The sequence below is a fragment of the Bos indicus x Bos taurus genome, chromosome 7 (genome assembly GCF_003369695.1).
Source record: "Bos indicus x Bos taurus breed Angus x Brahman F1 hybrid chromosome 7, Bos_hybrid_MaternalHap_v2.0, whole genome shotgun sequence".
Classification (NCBI taxonomy): domain Eukaryota; kingdom Metazoa; phylum Chordata; class Mammalia; order Artiodactyla; family Bovidae; genus Bos; species Bos indicus x Bos taurus.
This window is the reverse complement of record NC_040082.1, coordinates 57039131-57058449: the sequence shown is the minus strand read 5'-3', so window position 1 is coordinate 57058449 and position 19319 is coordinate 57039131. Positions and strand designations below refer to the sequence as shown.

Genomic DNA, 19319 nt, shown 5'->3' with positions numbered 1-19319 from the left:
GCTGGGAGGGACTGGGGGCAGGAGGAGAAGGGGATGACAGAGGATGAGATGGCTGGATGGCATCACCGACTCGATGGACGTGAGTTTGAGTGAACTCCGGGAGTTGGTGATGGACAGGGAGGCCTGGTGTGCTGTGATTCATGGGGTGGCAAAGAGTCAGACATGGCTGAGCAACTGAACTGAACTGAACTGAAAAGTGAGATTTCAGTTCCGGTAATTTTCCATTTGTGCCACAAGGGGGCACCCTATAATGTCGTAGGCATTTAGGGTCTGGATGAAGGCCCTGAAAACGAAAGGTTGAGTGACCTGCTAGGCAGGGAAGAGTGGAGCAGGGAGCAGTTACTTTTCTTCCATCAAGTAGCTGAGTGATGTGGCTTCAGAGTTAGACTTCAGTCTTGGACTCTGGGCTTCCCTGGTGACTCAGACAGTAAAGAATCTGCCTGCAATGCTGGAGACCTGAGTTTGATCCCTGGGCTGGGAAAATGCCCTGGAGAAGGGAATGGCTACCCACTCCAGTACTCTTGCCTGGAGAATTCCATGAACAGAGCCGGCTACAGTTCATGGGGTCGCAAAGAGTCAGATGAGACTTAGCAACTAACACCACACAACCCTGGACTCTAGAGCTAGGTTTCTCAAAAGTGTGATCCCTGGTCCAACTACCTGGGAAGTAGTTGGAAAAGCAACTTCTTGGCCCCATCTCAGATAGCTGTATCCGATACCCTGGATGCAGGGCAGCCATTTCTTTTAATAAGCAGCTCCCACTCTCCCCCAAGGTGATTGCTCTGCAGGCTCTAGCTTGAGCACCACTGCTCTCCAGTCCAAAGCATCTCTCTGGTTATTGGCTGGGAGGCAAAACCACCTTGCTATATGATCTCATCACACTTCTGCCAGGAAGTGAGATCTAAGAGCCCACTTCTTGATGCCTAACATCTTCTTCAGGCCACTTACCTGAGAACACCTGAGGATACTGAGGTCTGTCACTCTGCATGAACCTGTGGAATCTCTGGCTCTGGGAGATACAATGGAGTGCTAAGTTGGACGTCTGTCCTCATGGAGCTTCCACTCTTCCTGTAGAAGATAGAATTGCCATAGAAAACCAAAGACGGAGGGAGTCCCGAAGGGTGTGGTTCTGGCTACAGGGGGAAGCAACATGGAAGTTCCCTATATGCCAAATTCCCTTCCTGACCTTGGACTTCCAGTCTTTCCCAATGCTGCTGCAGCCCCTCCCTTTCTCCTTCCTGTGCAACTGACCCCCCTGGGTTAGCCCCGATTGTCTCTTCCTTTTCCCCTAATCTCCCATGGCTCTTGTCTTATTTCTCCCACCCCATTCTGGTTTTGTTTAAAATCACAGAAGTCCAGGGCTAGGTCCAGCAGGGATGGGGACCCCAGAGGGGCAGGGGGAAAGGAGAGAACAGAGTGGACAAAGGCAGGTTTCCTTGTGGGGTAAAGCCCAAGAACCTCTGACTGCACTGGAATCCTGGTTGCTCCTGCCCATCATGCCATGCAAGTCTGGAGGATTGAGAGCACCCCAGGCTGCAGAGAGTGGGAGAAGTGGCTGAACCTGAGCTTAGCTTTGGCAGGTGAGCAGAAGGGAGGGAAGGGCCATGCCAGCCCCATAGCAGGGAGGAGCTGAGGTGTGATGGGGAGTCATGTGAAGTAAGACTGGATGGGTCTCCAGACTGAGAAGATGACAAAGTTTGACTTCAATGATGGAGGTACTAGAGAGCTATACTAGATTTTTGAACAGAGGAGAACTGTGCATAATAATAAACTATATTGGTATTGAGAAGGCATCATATATGACAGGGGTTGCAAACTCAAATACCTATAATGTGAAGCAGGCCAAGTAAGAAGCAGTGGGCATGGGAGGTGCTGGGGAAGCTAGAGCGCTGATGTCTGCCTAAATGAGCAGTAAGTATACAAATCCAGACGATTACTGCTATGGAGACGTAGAAGCCCATAGCAGCCAACTCTTCTAGCTTCTCAAGAGAAGTCAGAACTCTGGATTTTTTCCTTAATATGAAGTTTCTTCATTATTAAATATGGCTAATTAAAAATGTTAAAATCTGGACCTCTGGTTGGCCAGTTCTCACATGCATTTTTTTGTCTGACCTGGGGGTTTGTATCATAGTCTCAAAATACTATACTGTTTCTTCCTCCCTCAGTCTTTCATTATCAAATCCATACATTATGAACAAAAAATAAATACAACATTCATCTGTAAGTGGGACTATCTCATTGATCCTCCCGCAATCCTGTAAGATGAGTTAGTCCCACTTGTGGATGGGACTCAGCATCAGAGAGGTACAGTCACTGGCTCTGCATCACATAGTTACCAACTTGGGAGCCAGGATTTCAGGTGGTCAGATTCCTGAGTCATGCATTTATCCTATGTGTTATGGCCCTTCCTGTATAGTTCTGTTAGCATATTTGTGTCCTGTTTTTCTCTCTTCCAACCATGAGTGATATTCATGAGGTTATATTTACCATCTTGTATTAAAATGCCAGTTCTGCTTTTTCTGTTGCTCATACCCTTGGTATATAAAGCATGTGAGTCAGTTCTGCTCAGTTTGACAGACATTTATTGGAAACCAATCATGTGCCGTGTAGAGGGGTGGACACCAGTCCAACTTCATGAAGTCATTTTAATAGGGGATTCTGAAAACTAGAAGTGCCACCTGTCATGGGATATCGTGTTGGGATAAAGGCATCTCCAGTATGCAGCGAGATCACACTGTGGAGTTGTGAATATGGGGAAGGGGTGGGTTGGGGGTGTCTTCCTGAGGTAAAGGTTGTAGGGCTGAGTGTCAGAGAACTCTGAACAACACCAGGGTTCAAGAGACCAAACAGTGGGAGAGCCGCAGAGTGGAGGGAAGATCCGGAGAGTGGTGACAAGGCATCAGGGGAAGTGAGGAGAATCTACCTGGGAGAGCTAATAGATGGGAAGGAGGGCCAGTGTCAGAGTGTGTAAGGTGGATAGGCTGAGGGGACACCGTGTAAGAATAAAGGTTTGTAGTATGAATAGATCAGTGAATCCATGGAAAGGCATGAAGAGGACATTGCCTCAGCTCAGCCTGGCACACAGGAAGGGCTGACTGCCTGGGAGTCTGTTCTGTATCTCCTTTATTAAAAAAAATTTATTTACTTATATGTTTATTTGACCATGCCGGGTTTCAGTTGCAGCACTCGGAATCTTCGATCTTTGTTTTGGCATGTAGAATCTTTAGTTGCAACATGTGGGATTTAGTTCCCTGAGCAGGCCCAGGCCCCCTGCAATGGGGGTTCAGAGTCTAAGCCACTGGACCACCTGGGAAGTCCCTGCTCTATGTCTTATTGTTTGTGGCATCTTAGACAGTCACCTCTTTGATCCTCAATTTCCTCATCTGTAAAATGGGATCTCTCACTCATATGGTTTGATGAGAATTGCATGAGATGGACGTGCCAAGCCTAGACCAGTGCCTGGCCCAGGGCAATCACTTAGACAGTGTGAGTTGTGATTATCATAGTTGGCGCTTGGTAAATGTTTGTTGAATGAATGAGAGAGAACAATGGCTTAAGCAGCCCCAGTGATACTCCTAGAGGTGGGAGATTAGGAGAGGAGCTAAGCTTAAGACTAGCCCCATGGTTCCATTGTCTTTGACTGGAAAATGGGAGTTACGTTCATTTGCACGAGACTTCAGCTTTATCATAAACTACAAATGAAGCCATCTGGTCTCCCTGAGAAGCATCCCACCTGGACAGGCAAGTGTGACCACAAGTTCTGCAGTTGAATTGGGTGCTGAGGCTGCTGATTTTCCCCAGTGCGCTTGTCTGCATGCAGGCGTATCTAGCATTCCTGAAGATTACATCATTCCCTCCAGGTGCGGCTAGCCCTGCTGACAGAGAATGTTCTCCCGGGCAGTTGCAACAACCTGGCACCTGCCATGGAAGAGCCCAACCAGTGCTCATATGCAGCTGTTCAGGATGTGTGCCAGCCTCGCTGACTCCGGATGATGGGCGGATACAGCTATCGCCACTGCCTCCCTTGCTCCTGAATACAGTGGAGCGGCCAGTCTCCCAGTCAGGTGGGTGACTCTAAGTGGCCGCTTTCACCCCGGGGATTTCCACGAGACCCAGGAAAAGAGAGAAAAGCTCTGTAAAATGGTTACACTCGTACTTTCCATTTCTGTAATCATTTTTGTTAAAGATCTCAACGACTGGGGCACGTTGGAATTTTTCTTCAGAGATTCTATGCTGACAAGTATTGTACCGTGGTTTTCAGGTGGTGCTGGGTGCCCCAACACCCGAGGAAGGGATCTCAAAGATGAAAGTCTGCTTTTTTCTGAACGAAGTACTTCCTGTGGCAGTGGAGCCCCAACTTAGAGTGAGCTGGATTCCTCTGTGGAGAAGAACAGACATAGCGCCATAAGTTCTGATTGGTAGGTGAGTAGCCAGACCCAGACACTGGGATCACTAACCAGGTCCTTAGGAGGTGTTTCTCACAGTGTGGTCCATAGGCTGCCTACATTGTCTCCTGGGTACTTGTTGAAGAATCTGTACAGGTTCCTTGTTCCCACCCCAGACTCACTAAATAGACTGGGTACGATGGCTTCCTGTGGTTAAAGGTGACTTTAACCACAGATCTCTCAGCAATTTGAACACATTTACATTGAAAACTGCTGCATAAAAGATGCTAATGTACCAGGACACTCAGGAAGCCACTGCTTTACAACAGTCAGTTTGAATTTCTGTCCAATAGACCCCAATTTTTTTCCTGACTCAACTAGACTTCCCTCAGCAACTGAGGGGAAGTGTTGATCAACAGAGCACAAAGAAGCAGAGAAAGAAAAGTGATATAATCTGAGGCCACATTGAGTCTAAGGCCAAGAAATTACGATGGAAAAACACCACAGCTTCTGGCCTGGCCTGTGACAAAGCTTTGGTGGGGGGGGGCGAAGGGGAGTATGCGAGAACCATCAGAAAACTGTCCACATCACCCAGTTCTATTTTTTTTAAAGAAAGAAGCAGTCTTATATTTTACTTTATTTTTATTTTTTAATTTTATTGGAGTATAGTTGATTTACAGCGTTGTGTTAGCGTCAGGTGTACAGCAAAGTGACTCAGTTATATATATTTGTTCTTTTTTAGATTCTTTTCTCATATAGGTTACCACAGAACACGCAGTAGAGTTCCTTGTGCTATACAGTAGATCCTTGTTGGTTATCTGTCTTATATAGAGTGTGTACATTCATCCCAAGTTCCTGATTTATCCCTCACCCCCTCATTTCCCCTTTGATAACTATATGGTTGTTTTCAATATCTGTTAAATCTGTTTCTGTCTGTAAATAAGTTCATTTGTATCACTTTTAAAAATTAGAGTCCACACATGAGTGATACATTTGTCTTGTCTGACTTCACTTAATATGGTAAACTCTAGGTCCTTCCCTGCTGCTACAAATGGCATTCTTTATTTTCAATGGCTGAGTAGTATTCCAGTGTGTGTATGTACCACAGCATCTTTATCCATTCCTATGTCAGTGAACATTTAGGTTGCCTCCATGTCTTGGCTATTGTAAACAGTGCTGCTGTGAATGTTGGGGTGCATGTATCTTTGCGGATTATGGCTTTCTCTGGTTATATGCCCAGAAGTGGGATTGCTGGACCATATGGTAGCCCTATTTTTAGTTTTTTTAAGGAACTTCCACACTATTCTCCATAGTGGTTTTACCAATTTACATTCCCACCAACAGTGTAGAAGGGTTCCCTTTTCTCCACACCGTCTCCAGCACTTATCATTTATGAACTTCTTTGATGATGGCCATTCTAACTGGTGTGAACACCACTCAATTCTTTGATGAAAGGGCTCATGGTAGTTTGCAGCCTCCTCTGGGAGAAGAAGCTGCTGCTGCTTTCAGACCGGAGTGGCTTTTACCTCTGCCACAGGCTGGGGGCAGGACTGTGTGAACACAGCAATTGGGAACTTGGATACCAGAGGTCAGAGCACTGTCCCTGGTCTTAGCCTGCAAGATCCAACCCCCAGGGAACAGAGGGGCACAGGCCAAGTGTCTGTGCAGTGGTTGGGGAACCTTTACCCTGTGTTCCCTGTCCCTGTGGTCAGTGTGAGCCCTATGAGTGTGACAGCCAGTGAGGGGTGTTCTCTAGGAACCCAGTCGGCCAGACAGTGTTCACTCTGTCCCCATGTTTCCTGGCACCTAGACACTTAACTCAGAAATTGCCCTTGCGCCCTGTGGGGGTGGGCAGATTTAAGGGCTCTCCTTTCAACTTTAGCCTGACATCTCATAAGCTGAGAAGATGCACTTTTCTATCCCAAAGTGCAGTTTTTCTGCACTCTTTGACCATCAGGCCTTCAAAAGAGTCTCTTTTCTTCTGCTGAAGCTGATGGTCCCTAGGAGAATTCACTGAACTTCAGAAGAATTCCCCCAGAAATTCCTGTGACCAGGGGACCCCATGTCCAGCGATTTGGACTGGGACCACTCCAGTGTCCTTTCCCACTCCCAAGGCAGCCAGAGATCAAACAGCCATCTCAGAAGGCCAGAAACTGGAGAAATATTTTAAATGTCTTCGCAAGTTCATTGCGTTGTACTCAATGCCATTTCTGAAACTAAGGCAGCTTGCCAATGCACACAGTATATCTCAGTAAAAGAAATAAAAGCAAAAGGAAAACAGGATGGGAAACAGACAAAACCAGGTTCTTGCATATATGCTTGAGTGCGACTTAGCAGCAGCAACCCTTAGTAAAGACAGCACACAGATGGGTTCTGAGCTTTCTAACAAGAAAAGTGATCAGTCTTAAAGGTGACTCAAATATCCTTAATTCCTTCACCCTTTCTTTTGTTAAAAGATCCCCTGGAGGAGGGCATGGCAACCCACTCCAGTATTCTTGCCTGGAGAATCCCTATGGACCGAGGAGCCTGGTAGGCTACAGTCCATGGGGTTGCAAAGAGCTGGACACGACTGAGCGACTAAGCACAGCGCACAGCACACCCTTTACTGAACTTCTCTATGCCGGGCACTGTCGCTGGCACTGAAGATAGAGTCATGTGAACAAAATTAAGCCCCAGTCTTCAAGGAGCTTACTTGCCAGTTGAGAGAACTAAACAATATCCAAGGAAACAATGAAACGTATGATAATATATCAGGTGCTGCTAAGTGCTAAGAGATTCGAAACTATGTAATGAGGTCCAGTTAGAACAGTTAGGAAGGTCCTCTTAAGGATGATGTTTGAGGGTAACCTAAAGAGTGAGGAAGAGAGTCACGCTGATGTGGGGGGAGAAGGTCTGGGGCAGAGAGGGCAGTGTATGCAAAGGCCATGGAAGGACAGCGGTGTGTCTGAGGAACTTCTGAGCTGTCAGTGGGGCTGGAGCACAGTGAGGGGGAGGAGCAAGACTTGCAGGACGCCCTGGGGAGTGCTGCGGCCCGGCAGCCCTGGGAGGTAATGTAGGCAGGAGGAGAATGGGACGTTCCAGGCCACATGAGGACTGAGATTCTTACTCTGAGTGAAATGGGCAGCAAATGAGAGTGTTGAGCAGAGAACTGATATAATTCTAAAAGATCTCTTGGGCTGCTGTATAAAAAATGGGTGGCAGAGGGATGTTTTGCTAGTTGGCTAGGACTGCCATAATAAAATACCACAGACTAGGTGGCTTAGAAAAGAAATGCAAAAAAGCCAAATGGCTGTCTGGGGAGGCCTTACAAATAGCTGTGAAAAGAAGAGAAGCAAAAAGCAAAGGAGAAAAGGAAAGATACAAGCATCTGAATGCAGAGTTCCAAAGAATAACAAGGAGAAATAAGAAAGCCTTCCTCAGCGATCAGTGCAAAGAAATAGAGGAAAATAACAGAATGGGAAAGACTAGAGATCTCTTCAAGAAAATTAGAGATACCAAGGGAACATTTCATGCAAAGATGGGCTCGATAAAGGACAGAAATGGTATGGACCTAACAGAAGCAGAAGATATTAAGAAGAGGTGGCAAGAATACACAGAAGAACTGCCGGGGACCAGCCCCCGCTGATCCAGGGTATTCGAAGGAGAGACGGCGTCGGCGAGGGTCAGGATACGATAGCTTCAATTAGATATTAATTAGAGATATAAAGAGTAATAGAATAAGGATAGCTCAGTAGGAAAATTCAGTGGAGAAAAGAGGCTGAGTAGCTTGGTTTACGCGGGGGACCAGTAAAACTTCAAGACAAGAAGCTTGCACCACTTACGTAGGCCGCAGGCGTCCTTCCGTTCTCCCGAAGGAGAGGAGACACTGAGGCCTCCCCGGTCGGATCTTAGAAGCCCAGGCAAAATTAGTAAGCATGGTGGGTTCCGTGCTCCAGATGGAGACTCAGCCAGAGGGAGAGAGAGACATGGGGAGACCAGTATTTCGAGAAACTGATCCCAATTCTTTATTTTCCAGAGTCTGTTTTTATACACTAAGATGTTATACAAAAGTCACGTGGGGACAGCAGTCCTGACTTTTATTAAAGTCAGGTGCTTCACACAAATGTATACAGAGGTCTTAGGGGTGTTACATCATCTTCTGGCCAGGGGGGCCTGCTGACAATTTACGACCCTCTCCTTGTGACAGCGGTCAGTCAATCAGGACACTTATTTCTCCAGGGCTGATTATTCTCAAAACAGACGCCACCCAAGTAAAGTTACATTCCTACAGGGTGAGGGTGTAGTGGGTTTTAGTTAAGGAAAGAATTTACTTAGCCTAAGGTCTAACGTGATTAATATCAAAGGTTAATACTTATTTCTTCTATATATTCATTAATGTGTGTAAGGGCAGGGGATGTGGAGACTTAGCAACAAACATTGGCTCAACAAATGAAAAACCCTTCACCAATACAATTTCTAATCAGCCCATTATACTTAAACTAATAGTTTTCTAACTTTTCTAAGGAACCTGTTTTTAGAAGGTTTAAAGCATCTCGTGCCTCTCACGGTTGGGAGGCTGTGAGCAATCACATGTGGCCGGAGGAGCCTGTCAGGCAGGCTAGAGAACCTTCAGAGGAGTTTGTAGGTTAAAACACTCTTATCACGCCCAGGAATTATTATTAACTGGAGCTCTAGGTTAACTCCTTCTCCGAAAGAGGTGGTGGGGGACAGCCCCCCGTAAAGTCAGAGGTGTAGGTAAGAGCACAAAGTAGTAAAGTAGGCAGGCTCTGGTTATGGGGGTAGACGCTCGAGGATTTCCAGGGGGACTCCTGAGGCTCGATCCCGCATTTGCGTATGTCGAGCCTCCTTCCTCATGACCTTTGCCATGGGCGGAGTACCTCACTCTGGCCCCCAACAAAGAACTATACAAAAAAGATCTTCACGACCAAGATAATCACGATGGTGTGATCACTGACCTAGAGCCAGACATCCTGGAATGTGAAGTCAAGTAGGCCTTAGAAAGCATCACTACAAACAAAGCTAGTAGAGGTGATGGAATTCCAGTTGAGCTATTTCAAATCCTGAAAGATGATGCTGTGAAAGTGCTGTAACAATATGCCAGCAAATTTGGAAAACTCAGCAGTGGCCACAGGACTGGAAAAGGTCAGCTTTCATTCCAATCCCAAAGAAGGGCAATGCTAAATAATGCTCAAACTACCACACAATTGCATTCATCTCACACGCTAGTAAAGTAACGCTCAAAATTCTCCAAGCCAGGCTTCAGCAATACATGAACCGTGAACTTCCAGATGTTCAAGCTGGTTTTAGAAAAGGCAGAGGAACCAGAGATCAAATTGCCAACATCCGCTGGATCATTGAAAAAGCAAGAGAGTTCCAGAAAAACATCTATTTCTGCTTTATTGACTATGCCAAAGCCTTTGACTATGTGGATCACAATAAACTGTGGAAAATTCTGAAAGAGATGGTAATAGCAGACCACCTGACCTGCCTCTTGAGAAACCTATATGCAGGTCAGGAAGCAACAGTTAGAACTGGACATGGAACAACAGACTGGTTCCAAATAGGAAAAGGAGTACATCAAGGCTGTATATTGTCACCCTGCTTATTTAACTTATATGCAGAGTACATCATGAGAAATGCTGGACTAGAAGAAACACAAGCTGGAATCAAGATTGCCGGGAGAAATATCAATAACCTCAGATATGCAGATGACACAACACTTCTGGCAGAAAGTGAAGAGGAACTCAAAAGCCTCTTGATGAAAGTGAAAGTGGAGAGTGAAAAAGTTGGTTTTAAGCTCAACATTCAGAAAAGTAAGATCATGGCATCTGGTCCCATCACTTTATGGGAAATAGATGGGGAAACAGAGGTAACAGTGTCAGACTTAATTTTTTGGGGCTCCCAAATCACTGCAGATGGTGATTACAGCCATGAAATTAAAAGACGCTTCCTCCTTGGAAGGAAAGTTATGACCAACCTAGATAGCATATTCAAAAGCAGAGACATTACTTTGCCAACAAAGGTCTGTCTGGTCAAGGCTATGGTTTTTCCTGTGGTCATGTATGGATGTGAGAGTTGGACTGTGAAGAAAGCTGAGCGCTGAAGAATTGATGGTTTTGAACTGTGGTGTTGGAGAAGACTCTTGAGAGTCCCTTGGACTGCAAGGAGATCCAACCAGTCCATTCTAAAGGAGATCAGTCCTGAATGTTCTTTGGAAGGAATGATGCTAAAGCTGAAACTCCAGTACTTTGGCCATCTCATGCGAAGAGCTGACTCATTGAAAAAGACTCTGATCCTGGGAGGGATTGGTAGCAGGAGGAGAAGGGGACGACAGAGGATGAGATGGCTGGATGGCATCACCGACTCGATGGACATGAGTTTGAGTGAACTCCGGGAGTTGGTGATGGACAAGGAGGCCTGGCGTGCTGCGATTCATGGGGTCGCAAAGATTTGGACATGACTGAGCGACTGAACTGAGGTGGCTTAAGCCAGTGGTTCCCCAACTTTTTTGGCATCAGGGACCAGTCTCGTGGAAGACAATTGTTCTGTTGACCAGGATGGGGAAGGGGAGTGGGGAGGAAGGGGAATGGTTGGTCTCGGAATGATTCAAGCACATCCCATTTATTGTGTGCTTTATTTCTATTACATCAGCCCTCACCTGATGGATCATCAGACATTAGATCCTGGAGGTCGGGGACCCCTAACTTAAGCAACAGAAATGTATTTCTCCAGTTCTGGAGGCTGGAAGTCCAAGATCAAGATGTTGGCAGGTGTAATTTTTTCAGAGACCTCCCTCCTTGGGGTGCAGACCGCCTTCTCCATGCATCCTCATGTGATTTTCCTCTGTTCTTGTGTATCCCTGGTGTCTCTCTGTGGGTCCCCGTTTCCTTCTCTTGTAAGGACATGGCTCAGATTGGATTAGGGCCCACCCTCATGTACTCATTTGAACTTAATCATCTCTTTCAGGGGCCTGTCTCCAAATACATCCCAATTCTGAGGTACTAGGGGGTTAGAGCTTTGACCCATGAATTTGGAGGGAACACAGTTCAGCTCATACTGGAACAAGGGTAGAATTGGGAAGACTACTTACGGGGCTAGCAAGAGATGATGGTACCTTGGACTAGAGTGATAGATGTGAAAGTGGAGTAGTCAGATTCTACAAGTATCTTAAAGGTAGAATAGGGTTCATTGATGTATTGAATGTGGAGGGTATAAAGAAGGACAAGAGACAAGAGTCACAGATGACTCCAAATTTTTTGGCCTGGGCAACTGGAAGCAAGAAGTTGGCATTTACTGAGTTGGAGAAGACTCTAGGAGGAAGAAATTTGGGGAGATGCTGAGACTTCAGTTTGGGATATATTAAGTTTGAGGTTCCTGCTAAGTATCCAGGCAGAGATGTCAAGTACTGAGTAGGACACACCAGTCTGGAGTTTAGGGGAGAGGTGAAGGTTTCTCTGGTTTAGAAAAGACACCTGAGGTTCTATGGTTTCTTTCTTTTTTATATTAATAACAGCTTTATTGAGAGCTAATTCACATACTGTAAAATTCACCTTTCTAAAGTGTAGTTTGAAGGATTTTAATATATTCACATGATTGTGTAACCATCAGCACTATCTAATTTCAGGAAATTTCATCACCCCCAAAAGAAACCCCATACCCATTAGCGGTCACTCCTCTGTCCCCTTGAGCTCTTGGCAATCAGTGATCTACTTCCTCTCTCTACAGATTTGCCTGTTCTGGACATTTCATAAAAATGGAATCATATAATATGTGGCCTGTTGTGTCTGGCTTCTTTCACTGAACGTAATGTTTTCACAGTACATCCATCAGAGTCAGTACTTGATTATTATGGCTTAATAATATTCCTGTGTATGGATATGCCATAATTTGTTTATCCCTTTATCAATTAATGGATAGTTGGGTTGTTTCCACTTTTTAGCTATTATGAATAATGCTATTATGAACATTCATGTACAAGTTTTTGTGTGAGCACATGTTTTCAATTCTCTTGAGTATTTACTTAGGAGTAGAATGGGGATGGGGGAGCCTGGTGGGCTGCTGTCTCTGGGGTCACACAGAGTCGGACACGACTGAAGCGACTTAGCAGCAGCAGCAGCAGAATACCAGGTCATAGGGTAACTCTATGTTTAATTAAAACTGTTTTCTAAAGCAGCTAAACCGTTTAACCATTTTACATTCCTACCAACAATGTACGAGGATTCCCATGTCTCCAGATAATAACCCTTGTTGTTGTCTGTCTTTTTGATTACAGCCATCCTAGTGGGCGTGAAGTGGTATCTCCTTGAGTTTTGATTTGCATTTCCCAGAAGATTAATGATGCTGAGCTTTTGTAATGTGCTTATTGACCACTTGTGTATCATCTTAAAAAAAAATCTATTCAAATTTCCTGCCAATTTTTAATTGGGTTATTTGTCCTCTTATTCTTGGGCTTTGAGAGTTCCTTGTTTAATCTGGATAGAACTCTATCTCTGAAATATGATTGATAAATATTATTCTCTATTCTGTGGGTTGTCTTTTCCTTTCTTGATGATGTTCTTTGAAGGATAAAGTTTTTACTTTTGATGAACTAGCATATACATTTGAGAGTCATCACCTTATAGTTGCTATTTTATTTTTTATTTTTTTAAATTTTATTTTATTTTTAAACTTTACAATATTGTATTAGTTTTGCCAAATATCAAAATGAATCTGCCACAGGTATACCTGTGTTCCGCATCCTGAACCCTCCTCCCTCCTCCCTCCCCATACCCTCCCTCTGGGTCGTCCCAGTGCACCAGCCCCAAGCATCCAGTATCGTGCATTAAACCTGGACTGGCGACTCGTTTCATACATGATATTATACATGTTTCAATGCCAGTCTCCCAAATCTCCCCACCCTCTCCCTCTCCCACAGAGTCCATAAGACTGATCTATACTCAGCCATTAAAAAGAATACATTTGAATCAGTTCTAATGAGGTGGATGAAACTGGAGTCTATTATACAGAGTGAAGTAAGCCAGAAAGAAAAACACCAATACAGTATAGTTGCTATTTTAAGCCACAAGACTCCATGATATCCTCCAGGAAGTTAGTTTAATAAGGAATGGAAGTATCCAAGGACTTGCCCATCATTCACAGGTCCAAGATGTGAGAAGACACCAGCAGAGGAGACTAAGAAGGACGCCGCTTCTACTTTCTCTCTTCTCTCAGTTTTGGAGTGTTCATTACTTTCCAAGGTGACAAGAGAAAATTTAGAATCATTGTTCATTAATTGGGCAGTGCCTCAATTCTCGCCTTCAAGGCCATGCAAATCCCAGGGGCCTCTCCCATTCCAATGAGGAGTCTTTTTCATTCATGACACTTATCAGATGATCTGATGGACTGAGCTGATAAATCTCTATATATCCTTACCTCTTATTACTTTTGCTTTCACACAAAATGGGTGTCCACGTGCATCACTTGCAGCTACACCTATTGAGAAGATTTTCTATCTCCATCTCATCCATTAAAGGCCACCCTTGAATATGGCTATATTGCAGCCACCATCAGGCAATGGCACCCCATTCCAGTACTCTTGCCTGGAAAATCCCATGGATGCAGGATCCTGGTAGGCTGCAGTCCATAGGGTTGCTAGGAGTTGGACATGACTAAGTGACTTCACTTTCACTTTTCAATTTTATGCGTTGGAGAAGGAAATGGCAATCTACTCCAGTATTCTTGCCTGGAGAATCCCAGGGAGAGGGGTGCCTGGTGGGCTGCCGTCTATGGGGTCACACAGAGTCGGACACGACTGAAGTGACTTAGCAGCAGCAGCAGCAGCGTCCATTTTTGCCTTGTACCTGGCAGCCAGACCAACTCATCTGTAAAGCCAGCAAGGGATTCTTCCTCTGCTTATAGATGGTCTTAAGGACCCTAGCATGGCATTGGTGCAAGCTGGGAAAGGGATGTTTATGCAACTGCAGTAAGTGACCTGGGAGTCTGGACTGTCCATCCATACAACCTGGTCCCAGACACATCATTTCCAACTCAACACTGCACTGCTGCTGGGCCCACCCAACTCTGTGACTTGGTGGGTCTGACAGACACCAGCTCATAATAGGCAGTTACAGACTGTCTCTACCGGTACAAAGCAGCACGGCATGAGCTGTTTCTCCAAAGGTGTGTGCTTGTCTGCTGTAGATTGCTTGACCCCGCTTTAGAATCCTAAATTCTTGGTTCATCATGATTCTTCCACTGGGTCTGTCAGCAGTTTTCCTTTTACTTTAGAGGGGATGTTCTGGTATACATTTGACCACTGGACACCTAAAAACTTCACAGTGGCTTTGGCGGGTCATTGAATCTTCACGGCATTCATGTCCTAACATGTATAGTGTAGCTGTCTTACTAAGGTCTCCACTGTTCTGCTCATCCTGCTCTTGCTCCTCCTATCTGACCAGTCTGATGCCATCAGTGTAATGTTCCATGGAATGCCCAGGTGGTTCAGATCTCTGTGGAGTGTATTATTACAGAAGGTGAGAGAGTTAGAAGAGTAGAGAAACAAAACTAAATAAATGTCCATTTCACAATAACGTGAACTGTTTCTCATTTTGTTTGCTAACCAAAATAGAAAAGGCATTTACCAAATCAAGAGCCACATACCATGTACTTTAGGCCTTATAAATCTTCTAGAGTAAAAATGCCCCATCCAGCACTGCAGCTGCAATCAGGGCCACTAATTGATTGAATTGTAATAGTCTTCAGTCACTCTCCAGATCCATTTGCTCTCTGCTGGATTCTAACTGACAACTTAAGTGATGATACAAGAGGAACCACCATCCCTGTCCTTTAAGCTTTTCATGGTGATGTTAATTTTTTCCATCCCTCCAGGATATAGTATTTTTTATTTACATTCTTGGCCAGGAAAGAAGGGGCACCTTCCGAGGTTTCCATTTGACCTTCTCCACTACGATAGCGCCTATGCCAAAGGCCAAGGACCCAATGCAGGTATTATACCAACTGCTGAACTTATCAATCCCAACTTTACACTCAGGGATGGTGGAAATGATCACCCGGTGGTTTCACAAGCCACCATGAGCCAGATGTTAGCCATGATTTCATTTATAACCTGATCCCTACAAGCCCCTGCTCTGAGGTGGACCATGATAATGATTCGTGTCTCTGGCTATCAGTGTCACCTCAAATCTGCCCAAGGGTCTCTTCAGTATCAGGACATTCCCATTTTCTTAGTGTTCAGTAACCTGAGTAATGCTCTAGTGCATACTTGCCATGGAGTGGCTGGGTCATTTCTGTTAAGGACCCATCTGCCTCTTCAATCAGCAGATTCTGGATCTGAAAGTGGACTTGATTCAGAAACTGAGTGAGGGGCCATGACTCTTTCTGCAAGGAATCCCTGCTCCATCAGCAGTCTCCACAGTCCCCTGCAGGTCAGTTTCCCTTGGCTGCCCCTCCACACTTGACAGCTGTTACTGTGAAGGCCAGCAGAGCTGGCTTCTGATGATTGACATTTGGCTTATGTTACTTGAGAATGACGAGTCATCCCTATGGATACTAGCAAGCCTAGCTCTGTGACTAGCCCTCTGGCCTGCAGAGGAAAGCTACCACTAAACTTCTTACTGGCACGTAAGTTAATAAGGTCCCGATGGTCTTAGTTAATAATGTGTCCCCTGGACTCTCTTAGGGAACAGGGTCCTGTGATCCCCTGGCCACACGTAATGGATTTACTCCAGCATTCAGCTTCTTCATTCCTCCCTTGCCTGTCTTTGAGAGAAAATCAGGCATTTCCCCTTTGTTCTTCATGGCTCATCACTGTCTAGGTTTCTGAGAGCTATTGGATTTCTTGTCTATTACTATAGAACAAATCCCCTAAAACTTGGTGGTTTCAAACAACAAACATACATTACTTCACGGCTCTTGTGGGTCAGGTTGGAAGTGGTTTAGCTTAGGGACTGTCATAAGATTGCAGTCAAGGCATCAGCCAGGTACACATCATCTGAAGCCGTGGCTGGACTGGAGGGGTAGCTTCCGAGAAGGCTCGCTCACCTGGCTGGCAGCTGGTCCTGGCTGGGATGCCTCGGTTCTCTTCCGTGTGGCCTTGCATCCTCCAGGACTTCTCCTCTCCATGTGGCTTCTCTAGTCTGAATTTCTTTACATGGTGGCTGGACTGTGAGAGAAAAAGAAAGTGTACATTCAAAAAAAGAAAAAGAACCCCAGAAACAGAGAGAGAGAACCTGAAGGAGAGAGAGACAGAACCCAAAACTTAAGCAAGCCTAATCATGGAAGTGCCATCACATCACTTCTGCTGTGTTCTTCTTTGTAGAAGTAAGTCATAAGTCCAGCCTATAGTCAGTGGGAATGGATTACACATGGGCGTGAGGACCATCTTGGACACTGCCTACATGGCTACCATAGCAGCAAATTGGCCCTGGAGCCTGGCATCCTGGACAGGGTATTAACTTCCATGTATCAGGAAAATCCCTCCAAGTCAAAGTATTTTGAGTAGTGTATTCCTACCCTTTGATCAAGAACCCTCAAAGCGAATCCCTGAGGTCTTCAGCTCCTGCTGATACATGTTTAGCTAATTCTTATAGCTCTCATTGAATGGCCCCTTTCCTCCCTTGTCAGGCCTAGCACATGCTGGAATTTAATCCTTACTAATGGAAGGTGAGAGCAGTTCTCAAGAGGGCTTGTCAGGGGAGAAACCTGTGCAGGACCATCCTGCACGGGCAAGTGCTCTTACTAGAAAGAGGTGGGCTACCTCTATGGAGGCATCCCGGGGAAGCAGAGTGTTGCCATGGATATGAAGAAGCCTGGAGCATCTGTCCAGATGTCCCCATCCCCCGTTTCAGGGACCAGATTTTCCAGCCAGGGTTTGACACAGCACAATAGCTGGTCTAGGCTGAGTTTTTTTTTTTTTTTTTAAATTTTACAATACTGATTGGTTCTGCCATATATAGAAATGAATCTGCCACAGGCATACATGTGTTCCTCATCCTGAACCCTCCTCCCTCCTCATACCCATACCATCCCTCTGGGTTGTCCCAGTACACCAGCCCCAAGCATCCAGTATCGTGCATTGAACCTGGACTGGCGACTCGTTTCATATATGATATTATACATATTTCAATGCCATTCTCCCAAATCATCTCACCCTCTCCCTCTCCCACAGAGTCCAAAAGACTGTTCTATACGTCAGTGTCTCTTTTGCTGTCTCGTATACAGGGTTATTGTTACCATCTTTCTAAATTCCATATATATGTGTTAGTATACTGTATTGGTGTTTTTCTTTCTGGCTTACTTCACTCTGTATAATAGGCTCCAGTTTCATCCACCTCATTAGAACTTATTCAAATGTATTCTTTTTAATGGCTGAGTAATAGTCCATTGTGTATATGTACCATAGCTTTCTTATCCATTCATCTGCTGATGGACATCTAGGTTGCTTCCATGTCCTGGCTATTATAAACAGTGCTACGATGAACACTGGGGTACACGTGTCTCTTTCAATTCTGGTTTCCTCATTGTGTATGCCCAGCAGGGGGCTGAGTTTTTTCATGCCTCTGGAACTCTGAAACTCAAACGATCAAGTCCTCTTCAGGTCATCAGCTCTGTTAGCTTTTCTACTGTAGGAAATAAGGGCCTTTTTGTAAACTACCAAATAAACCCTGTGGCTGTCACACTTAGCCTTTCAACTGTTTGTTTAACTATTTGTTAATGACCTTCGGTTCTTCCTCCCTGGCTGGGCTTCAGGACAGCTTAGCAATAACTAGCTAACTCTGAGCTCTTTGTAGACATCATCCCAAACCTGTTCCTCACCCCCAGTATCATTCAAATTCCTCAGCCTGACAGGCCACTGGATGCCTCCCCAGGCCACCACCAATGAAACATCAGCCATTAGGCTACCAGCTCGTGCCAAGGATTCTCTATGCCCCCATTCCACTCAGGATGATGTCCTCAGTCTTCCTGGTGGTAAACAAGGCAGGTCCCAAGCCTCACCTTTCTGCCTGCCTTCTCCAACTGTTCCTGTGCTAGTTTGGATTCTCTGAGAAGCAGATGCCACGATGTGACGAAGTGTGAGAGATTATTTGTGGAAAAGGGAGGGAGCAGGATTGGACAGGGAGAGTCTTCAGACTGTTCTGCTGTTCTGATAGCTGTTTAAGGAAACCTTGGGAAGGATGATTGAGAAAGAGACTCAGACCACAATGTGGTTCTAAGAAAGCTTCAGTCAGACAATGGAGAGTGCTTCAGCTGGAGTTAGAGGAGTCATGCGCTCAGACCTCATCATTCTCAGTCATTGCTGGGATCAGCTCTGGAAAGTACCTGGGCACCAACCCCAAAGGATTCAGAGGGGCTGTCAGTCAGCTACACACTCCACCCCTTCCCTAGCTTCTGGAAGCAGCAGGAGAACTGAGCAGCCTTGTTTTGCTTGTTTTAATTTTTATTGAAATATAGCTAATTTACAGTGTTTTTTAGTTTCAGGTATACAGCAAAGTGAGTCAATTATATATAAGAAGAGAAGCGAACAGCAAAGGAGAAAAGGAAAGATATAAGCATCTGAATGCAGAATTCCAAAGAATAGCAAGAAGAGATAAGAAAGCCTTCGTCAGCAATCAATGCAAAGAAATAGAGGAAAACAACAGAATGGGAAAGACTAGAGATCTCTTCAAGAAAATTAGAGATACCAAGGGAACATTTCATGCAAAGATGGGCTCGATAAAGGACAGAAATGGTATGGACCTAACAGAAGCAGAAGATATTAAGAAGAGATGGCAAGAATACACAGAAGAACTGTACAAAAAAGATCTTCACAACCCAGATAATCACGATGATGTGATCACTGACCTAGAGCCAGACATCCTGGAATGTGAAGTCAAGTGGGCCTTAGACAGCATCACTACAAACAAAGCTAGTGGAGGTAATGGAATTCCAGGTGAGCTA

General features: G+C 45.2%; 1 protein-coding gene across 1 annotated transcript in view; it reads left to right on the top strand.

The window, feature by feature from the left end:
- Window positions 1-18973, top strand: part of LOC113895217 — a 453671-nt gene extending 434698 nt beyond the window's left edge. Inside the window, exons 13-15 of the mRNA XM_027546109.1 lie at window positions 3861-4064; window positions 4262-4422; window positions 18855-18973. The gene's annotated coding sequence lies outside the window, so the exon portion shown is untranslated. The remainder of the gene's footprint in view (window positions 1-3860; window positions 4065-4261; window positions 4423-18854) is intronic.
- The last annotated feature ends 346 nt before the right edge of the window (window positions 18974-19319 follow it).